Raw genomic sequence first — 10,450 nt, forward strand, 5'->3', positions numbered from 1 at the left:
GATAGTAAATAGGACTGCAGCACATACCATCTAAACAGAGGGATTTAATTGTCAACATGTTCTGCAACAGCTCTGAGTAATCACATTTACTGAACACCTCTAAATTTTCCAGTATTTTTCAGCATTTTTTTTTTAAAGTTAACAAGCTTGATCTGTCCCTGAAAGGAGAAGAGAGAAAGATCTATTGTGAGTGATGAAACTAAATAAAAAAAAAAAAAGAAAAAAAACCACACCAAAAATAGAGCTTGTCCAACTTGGAAAAATCCATCTTCTCAATCCATAAAAAAAGCATTAAAAAAAAAGCATATGTAGGTATAGATCTATATAGAAATAGCACTATTTTAAGAGACGGAAATATATGTTCTCCATAATTATTATAAATACAACATACTGCAGAATAAAAAAGCCAAAGGATAAGACCTATAAAACAAACAGGGCAAAATTACTGTATTTATATTCCTTAGTATGGAGTGTGAATTTCCAGGTAAAATTCCAGTGGCAAAAATATATTTTGTAACAAGAAAAGTAAAAAACTTGGGGGAAGGGGCACATTTGGTTATTCATGCCAGCATTCTGTCGCCTATAAGCTTAGTTATTATTCTTCTGAACTTTTCATTCAAATCCTTGACGTTTGCATGAAGCTCCCAAACACAGACCCTACCCCAGCAGATGGGATGCTGGAGCAGGTGTCAGTAGCACAGGAGGTCTCAGTCATGCGTCCTAAGGGAGAGCCTCTGTTCGAAGTGCACTTCGGTCCAACCTCTAGGCTTTCTCATTCTCTAAATGCTACGTTTGTGTCTTAGACATACACAAAGGGTCTCAGTTTCCTCTTCAGAGGGAACCGTGCTTGCCCTGCTCACGCTTTCAGTCTCAGTCAGGCCCCTTTACAAAGGTCAGAGGAACCACTACTGTGCTTTATGTGCGATACGTGCACTGAACTCCCCAAACAACAGAAATAGGATTAAAATGATAGGCATGCTTTGTAACCAGCCTTCTGAATAAGGGATAAGGGTGAAGATTTTACCAGCTGTGTATGTCTTCAAATCCTTTTGCTATTCTCACACTGAGGACTATCTCAGCAGAAGGGATAAGAGGTTTGACAACAAAGCACTGTCAAATCTCTCTGTGGCAGTTCAGACGTTACCCCTCCCAGCTGCCCCCTGTATGATTTTGCCAGGATTTGTTGTCCCAGAGTAGGATAAGCAGAAAAGAAGACATGATGTCCCACTCCAGTGAAAAATGAGGGGGCATCTGGGTGAAGACTAGATTACCAACACGGACATCTGTAACACAGGCACACATATTTTTTCCATCAAATCTTTAGCAGTAGGGGGAATTAACGAAAGAAGAGGGGTACTTTCTGTCAGAGGGATAAAGCAGGCAGCAGAAGGAAATGTCTTCATACACCGCTGCAAGGTTTATTTGAATGTATCTTTAGTTAGGACAACACTGAGGCATTACAGCCTCAACTTTTATATGCCTTGTAAATGGTGAATATCCACCTCTGAATTAAGCTGGATGAAGTGTAATACACAGTAGGAGTTGGTGATATATAAAGAGAATCTACTGAGGAAGGTGCCACCTAAGCCAGTGGTCTACACTTAACAGTTCAGTCTTATTTTAGCCTTGCTCTCTCAGAGTTGTCCTCTGAGCATCCAGGAAGTACCTGCCTCCACCAAGGATTCACATTCCTGAAGTTTTTTACTAGACTTAGACTCCTACACCAGCTTTTTTGCATGAAGTATGGACAGAGGATGAAGTGATAACCCTATACCAGCTAGAATGCAGTGACTGAGTTTCCTGTGAATGTACATCAGTCCTCTCTCTAATCAGCAGGCTACTCTTTACTGAACAAGAAAGAAGAAGAATTATTTTTATCTGTTTTTTTTTTTTTTCTGGTGCTGCTCCAGTGGACACAAATTAATGAACTATTAATTGGCCTAGTAAAAATATGCAAGGTCTGCTTACTGCACACATGTGGGAGAGAGATGCTTTTTTCCTCCTCTCAGAAAAGTTGACAGATTATATATTAGGCAGTCAATAACCTGTTGCATTACCTAATTTTGACAGCATTTATTACAATTTGTACAGGGAATACAGGATTTCAACCAAATGTGCTCAGTTCTAGCTATTTCATTTGATGGGGAAGAGCACCTAGCACTTTACAGGACCAAGTTCCTATGCAGTCACGATACATAACTATCATCAGCTACTAATCAGCTTTCAAGGAAAAAATTAAAAAAAAAACAGAGCAGCTACATCCACTGGAAGATATCAGGCCTGTGGACAATGGGAAACAAGTCACTAAGTTTTTGTGGGTTTTGGAGAAGACCAGTAAAAACAAAGACAGAAGGAAAAAAAATGTATTTTCTGTCTCCCATCCCTTCCCTCCCTCCACCTTTCCCTTTCTCTGACAGTCACTGGTCTCACCTAGGACATATTTTTACCTTAGTAGCCCTCCAAAAAATTAAATGCATTTGATAAAATGTAAAGCTCTCCTACTTTATATTTGCTACGTGTGCAGGAAAAAAAAATATCTTTTCATTCACAGAGAGATGTTCTCCATCAGTTTCCTATCCATCACTAGTCCACAGGTCCACTGAATTCAATGGGACTCATGCTTCTCATTTAGATGGAACTAGGATTAATGCCATGGATCAAAACCTGCCAGTTTCAGTGCAAGTCCTTCCACTGACTTCAAGGAGGATTTGGAAAGCCCAAGGTCCATTTGAGCACAAATAAACCCACATGAATAAGATAAATACACATGTGAACAGCTGAAAGATTGAAATGTTCCAAAGGTTTGTCCAAGCAGTTGGTCAAATAATTAGCTGCAGCTCTATGCAAAAGTCATGCTGAGCCAAAGCTTTGAGCTTTGATTTGATAGACCTTTCTTTTTCTGAAATCTAACAAGCTTCATTCAGGGTTTGAATATGCAAAAACTTACACAGGATTATAGATACAAGAAGAAATATTGAAAAAAATTGACAATATTTTCACTCCTACAAGTGAAAATTAAATTAAAGAATTCTGATAATTGCATTTTTTATTACCAACCCCTAATGACAATTTATTTATGTAATTCTTCGGAAGCTGCTTGGTTTCATTTGTTTGTTTTCCTTTGTTTTGTTGAAAATCAGATTTTTGGCCTTTTAAAGATTCATATTGAACTATGCAGCTACAAATTACATGCTTATGTTAACAGATTTGCAATTAAAATTATTCTACTCTTCTGTTATTCCCAAATTGTATGAACAGAAAGCTCATGTTAAAAGCAAATTTAATTAACTGTGTTTAATCTTGTTTCCTTTTTCTTTTCCTTCCTTTTTTGTTTTTCTTTCTTCAGAGTTAAGGACTGGATTTTATTTGAAATGGGCTAAACTGGCATCAGTGTTTTTTAACTATATGGAATGTCCTATGATTCTTAGCATTGAAAAGAGGGCTATGTGGTCCTGTCAGAAAAAAAAAAGAAAAAAGCTGTAAATTGTAATAATATATTAAATATTGTATTATTATAGCAACTTTAGTTAAGCAACTAAAACTATCTTTAATTTTTTACAGAGAACTTTGATGAAATAATTTATTACAATGACTCACAGAAAAACTTGTTTTCAAAATGACAGGAGAAACTGTTGAAGATTGTGAAAAAAATACTAAAAATAATGCTCTACTAAGAATAAATTTAAAGATGTAAACAGTGAGTCTGACTTTTTGGGTGCTAGGGATTTGTGAATGAAATTAAACCCAAGGTGTTGGGGGGGATAATGATTTTAAATAATGATTAAATTTAAACAACTTTTTCCTCAAAAGAAAAACAAACAAAGAAGCCAGAAAGAATTTGTGTTCTGACCTGGACTGCAGCTACCCATTTCATAAAATTCCTCTGGCAAAAATATAAAGATTGAGGCAATTTCCTCATATTCAACTGGTTTTCTAGACTGTACTCTATAAAATAGCATCAGTACTTTACAGCTGTTCATCTCAGATTTCTTAAGCAGGGAATACAATTACAAAAAATTAAAAATAATACCCACAAAAGAAAAGCAATGGTGTGACACCTGCAAAAATGTGTGTTATTACCTATGGGATATTCAATAGTTTACAACGAGGATCTGAATTAATAAGTGAGATTAGATATTTGTCTCTCTGGTCACACAAGGATTGGTTAATCTCAAAAAGGATTGGTAACGAAATAAAAGTTCAAAGAGGTGTGTACAGAGACATTTACAAGCCAGATTTCAAATGTTTTAGGAACTATTTTGGGTGACAGTAAAAGGTGGCAACATGTCTGTGGAAATCAGTCCTTAACCTCGTGATAAGATGAGCCAAAATATGGTGAAGTCAGCATAAGGTATTGCGACAAACAGCAGGTGAAAATAAAAACTAATTTATAAAATCTAAGCCGCAAATATGATAAGGAAATAAACCAAAAGCCTCACATTTTCCTCACAGCCCTGTAACCTGTCTGAGGTCTCTACTCACACCTTCACAGCCACACACCTTGTTGACCTAACCACCTGCTCACACAGGTAGGTGCATGTAATGGGTGAATGAAGTCCGCCACGACTGTTCTATTTATTGCAAACTCCTTTTGCATGTTAGAATGGTATGAAGGAGATTTTCCCTGCCATGAATAGCTTCAGACATAGTGACTGAGAGTAGTTTCACTGACACAGTGGATTAAAACCAGTAGACCAGCTACGCTGGTTCATCATTAGGTCGCTAGCTTCCTAGGAGGAGATGTGAGGCCTTGACTTTGTTCAAAACCTCTGGTCAAATTCTCCCTGACTGCCACAAGATCAAGGTTTCACTTTATGTATGCAACATCATCAAACATAAAGTAAATGCTAGTCAAGTGTGATTCCTATTTTAAGAAAACTATTTGAACACAGAATGAAATATTTTCTCTGCCTGGGCATTATTCACATGGGGGTGAGAAGAAGGAAACAGAATATGTGTAAACCAAAGTAAGATTCATTAAGATTTTGATATATATGTAATATTATTTCAAGAAGCCTGTCTTTCTTTTCTTCTTTATAACCTATTTTCCATCTTTTTTAGTTTAAGGTTGAGTTGTTCCACTTCTCTTAATAAAGTTTCACAAGACTACATTAGTCTATAATCTAGACTGAAAGTGACGGACTATGTTCTTCAAAAGTAAATGTATTTACTGGACCAAGCAAGCAAAGATTTTTTCAAGCATGTGTTCATCACTTCTACGCAGTTAGTTTAACCAGTCGTCTTTCATGCCCTCTTGCTTACTATGGTCTCCTGCTTAATATCACCTGAGCATTTCATAGAATCATAGGATGGTTTGGATTGGAAGGGACCTTTAAAGATCATTTAGTGCAATGCCTCTGCCATGGGCAGGGACAACTTTCACCAGGTCAGGTTGCTCAAAGTCATGTCCAATGTGACCTTGAACACTTCCAGAAATGGGGCATCCACAACTTCTCTGGGCAACATGTTCCAGTGTCTCACCACCCTCATCGTAAAAAATGTCCTCCTTCTGTCCAATTGAAACCTACCCTCTTTCAATTTAAAACCGTTGCCCCTCATCCTCTCACTACAGGCCTTGGTAAAAAGTCTCTCTCCATCTTGCTTATAAGCCACTCTTACATACTGAAAGGCTGCAATAAGATGTCCCTGAAGCCTTCTCTTCTCCAGGCTGAACCACCCCAACTCACTCAGCCTTTCTTCATAGGAGAGGTGCTCCAGCCCTCGGATCATTTTCATGGCCCTCCCCTGGATCCACTCTAACAGGACCATGTCTTTCTTGTACTGGGGACCCCAGAGCTTGATGCAATACTCCATGTGGCATCTCATGAAAGTGGTGAGGGTGAGGTGGAGAATCACCTCCCTTGACCTGCTGGCCACACTTCTTTTTATCCAACCCAGGAAAAGATTGCTTTTCTGGGCTGCAAGTGCACATTGCCAGCTCATGTACAATCTTTCATCCACCAATAGCCCCAAGTGTTTCTCGCAGGGCTGCTCTCAATTCACTCCCCAGCCTGTGTTGATACTGACCATTGCCCCTATCCAGGTGCAGGATCATGCACTCGGCCCTGTTTAATTTAATGAGGTTCATGTGGGCCCACTTCTCAAGGTTATCATTCCCCTGGATGTTATGCCTTCCTTCAAACATACTGCACCACTGAGCCTGGTGTTGGCCACAAACTTGCCAAGGGTAGACTCAACTGTATTGTTGATGAAGATATTAAATAGATTGCTCCCAGAATGGACCCCTGAGGGACACCACTCATTACTGTTTTCCACTTGGACACTGAGTCATTGACTTTGGATGTGGCCATCTAGCCAATTCCTTATCCATTTAGCAGTCAATTCATCAAACCTGCATCTCTCCAGTTAAGCAGCAAGAATGTTGTGTAGCACCATGTCAAAGACCTCACAGAAGTCCAGGCAGATGATGACTGTAGCTCTTCCCTCGTCCACTAATGCAGTCACTCCATCACAGAAGGCCACTAGATTACTAAGGCATGACTTGTCCTTGGTGAAGCCATGTTGGCTGTTTCTAATCACCTCCCTGTCTTCCACATGTTTTGACATAACTTCCAGGAGGTTCTGTTCCATGATCTTACCAGGCACGGAGGTGAGGCTGACTGGTTGGTAGTTCCCAGAGTCTTGCTTTTTACCCTTTTCAAAAATGGGTGAGACATTTCCCTTTTTCCAGACACTGAGGACTGAAAAGTCATGGCCTGACTGCCATGACTTTTCAAATATCATGGAGACTGTCTTGGCAACTCCATCAGCCAATTCCCTCAGGACCCCAGGTTGGGTCCCATGGCCATATACATGTTCGGGTTCTTCAAGTGGTCTTGAATCTGATCTTTACTTATGATGGGTGGGACTTCATCCACCTAGTCCCTGCCTTGAGGTTCAGGAGTTTGAGAGATTTACACTCTTAGAAATCTTTAGCTTTCCAGAATGGGAGTATATCTCTTCTTGTCAAATGCATAGATGTGTTAATCTCAACATTATTTTAATATAGCAGTTATTTAATAAAGTTTATCAGGTAATTTTTGTCAGAGGGACAATTAAAGCAGTGTAATATGCATAATTCAACATTTTACTTTACTTATGCTATTCCTCATATATTTCAGAGAAGCCTTGGCTTCCTTGGAAGATTTTAGAAAGCTACCAGGGGTGAAGCTGCACTCCTTTGTACCACGTTTCATGTCCTGCTAAGAGTAGACTCAATTCTTCCTGCTTATGAAGAGTCATAGAAAATATAAAATTTTTACAGGCTTTGTATGATCTGTATCCCAATTTCCCATATTGGTAAGGTTGGGAAAAATCCTTAGGCAAATATTTTATGCCTTATATTTTCTCCTATTATAGAAATCTTCTCTGGATTGTCTGTAGGCTTTTGAGCAGAGGCTTCCCCCACACAACAGTAAATCAATAACACCCTAAGAAAGCTTAAACTCAGAAGAACAAGATTTCAGAAATAGCTAAAATTGGAGATACAGCTGCATGTAGTAAATGGATATGTTATCAGACACTAGGAGAAGGATGACTAGGTATAAGCACATCATCCTGTATGAAATCTAATAATACAATCCATGTAGCGATGGGACAGCAAGTAGAAGCCTGTGTCTGGCACATTAGCAAGTGAGAGTCTAGAATGTAAGAACAAAATTAAAAGTGACAAACAAAATTTCCCAAACAAACGAGAAGCAGGTTCAAGAATTTAGTATCTTTTTTTCATTATGAAAATTATTCGTAATTTTGAGGGGTTTTTTGTTTCAGGGGTTTTTTTCTTCACCATCTTAATGGGTTCCTCTACTACTACTAAAAGTAATTTTCCAGACTACTCCGGAAAATCACTTCTCTTCATAAGATGACCAATCCTCTTGTCCTTGATAACACATAGCTCTGAGATTATGATCCTGATTTAAAAAAAAAAAAATCAAAAAGCTGCTTATTAGCTTAAAAAAGTCTAATACATGTTACATGTCTGCAACAAATGAGTGTACTACCCTTTTTTTCTGAGCTAGCAAGGATTTCATATTTAGGAAAAAAAAAAAAAAGAAAGCAATCTGTTCCATTAAATAGATTGAAGAATACAACAAAGCTATTGTAGTGCCACAGTAAGAACTGGGTGTAGCCAATAGCAAGGAGTCATAATAAACTTCCTTTTGAATGATCTAAATTATACGATATAAGATACACACCTTTCTTGTCAATGTTATTATACATACCATTATATTCACACAGGGAAAAATCAGTGTCAGCTTCAAATCAAATATGTCTTCTTTTTATATCAGTTAGTGGAGTACTGTGTATTCCTATTTTATCAAAATAATATATAATTATATATTTTCTTCAAGATGTTTTATGATTGAGAGAGTATTACAAAAATCCAAGTCTTCCACACAGAGCTGTAAAAATCAGTCTTGCAAAACCACAGAACGTGTATTAAGAACTGCACCTAAACCCCAAGTGTTTTGAAATATCAAGTCGTACATCGAAGCCATGTCACAGTCAGTTTACTCATGTGACTTAAAAACCTGGAAGTTTATCTCATGTTTTAGTGAAATGGAAAGAAACTGGCACTGTGGCAGGTTTGGTACTGAGGCATCCACTCGGCTCAAACCCTCTAGGCCCTAAATCCAGTTGCATGCTTATTCCCACCCCTTTTGACAGAACACAATAGGGTCAAAGTTACTCTGGTTTGTCTGCAGTAAACCATTCTGGAACTTTTTGCCCTCATAATCCCAGTATGTGGTTCTTGGCTTCATTAATATTTTGAATTTCTACTCATATGTGTAGGCAATTTTTGGTTACTCAAGGGGCTGGTATACTGAGCAGGAGGCATGCAGCTACAGTCAAGAAGTAGTTCCACAGCTGCTCTATGGAAGCTTTCCAGATTGCATTAGTTTCATGGGGTTTGGGGTGGGTTTTTTCTGTTTATCATTATTACATGAGGTGTCATGTATGTCGATACTATATCTTCCAGAAGCACAGAATCTGGAGCAAAATTTACCTATAGGAAAACAGTTATTAATTCTTTCCCCATCGTCAACCAGAACGCTAAGTTCAGCAGTAACACCATTCTATCCTGCCTTTGAACTTAAACAATATATTTTTTAAAGCAAAGATGGATAAGAAACAAGTGTTCTGTAGGGTCTGAACAGCCCCTTCTTAATAAATTTTAGCATTTAGAAACTTAGAACTGAATTTCTCTGCCAGGTCCTGGATTGTGTGCAACTGAGTCAAAGACCTAGAGCTGAACAACCTCCTCTTCTCTGATCCTGTGGTAATCAAAATTCCCATTTAGGTGTTGATGTTCTATCTCATTTATAATTCAAATCTCATTTCACTCTTTAAGAGATGTCCCTGAAGTGTCAAATTTAAAAACTGAATAAATAAATTTCTACCCTAAATAAAATGCATCCATTATAAGAATAATGGATTAAATAAACAAATAAATTTAATGCAAATCAAGGCTTGCATTGCCTAGTGACATGTCCTACCAGCTCTACAGCAAATCCAGAGCTCTGAGTCAGGCAAACTGGCTCTATAAAATACATGGGAAAATAAAGTTCTTCACTGAATATAAACACACTCAGAAAATTGTTTAAGCTAGTCAGAGGAAATATAAAACTCCCCTATTCTCTGTATCCATAGGAATTCCATATTCTTAAAATAATTTTCTCCCCAGGATTTGGACACCATATTCAACACTGCAGGAAGAATATATGCAAGAATATCAAATGTAATTCCTCTCTTTATGTGAGGTATCCCTGTTTTTTCTCCAAATGCCCAAGGATTGATTTGAAATGAGGGAGAGGAAATTTAACAATCTTTATGATATCAGGGGGGGAAAAGTTAATGTCTTTCTCATCTCCTTTCCTCTCGCCCTCCTTGTATTACTGCACACACTTATACTTTTTTCAATAAAGTGGTTTAAATGTGTGCAGCATGTGCGTGATGGTGGTTCAATTTCTTCCTGTGGTTGAGCTCTACATTCTTCATGCAAGTGCCATCACTTTCAGGCTAGTGGGCACTGTCCCCCTGCTCTTTTGGTTCTTTTGTCACTATGCGTGACACATTTCCAGTTCCAAATTAATGGGGACAGAAAAGGAGAGCCTGGAAACAAGAATGAAATGGTCAAGAGGGCAGATAAATTTCCTTGCTTCATATCCTTTTTCTTTGCCAAGTTTCAGCGTCTTGCTGTAATACATTTCACATCATCCATCACACCCAGGGACTTTATGACTCATTACCTTCTCTTTCCAAAAATCCTCTAGGGATTTGCCTGCTCAGGACACCTGGCCCAGAGAAGAGGAAGGCAGAGTCAGATTTTCCATCCACCATGAGGTACAGGATTTCCAAATCCTAGTATTTTATTTTGCATTCACAACTTTTCTCTATTCAAAAAAAAGATTTTTTTAATCACAAGGAGAAAAAAAAAATTCCAGCCAGT

Source organism: Phalacrocorax carbo, chromosome 1 (genome assembly GCF_963921805.1).
Source record: "Phalacrocorax carbo chromosome 1, bPhaCar2.1, whole genome shotgun sequence".
Taxonomy (NCBI): Eukaryota; Metazoa; Chordata; class Aves; order Suliformes; family Phalacrocoracidae; genus Phalacrocorax; species Phalacrocorax carbo.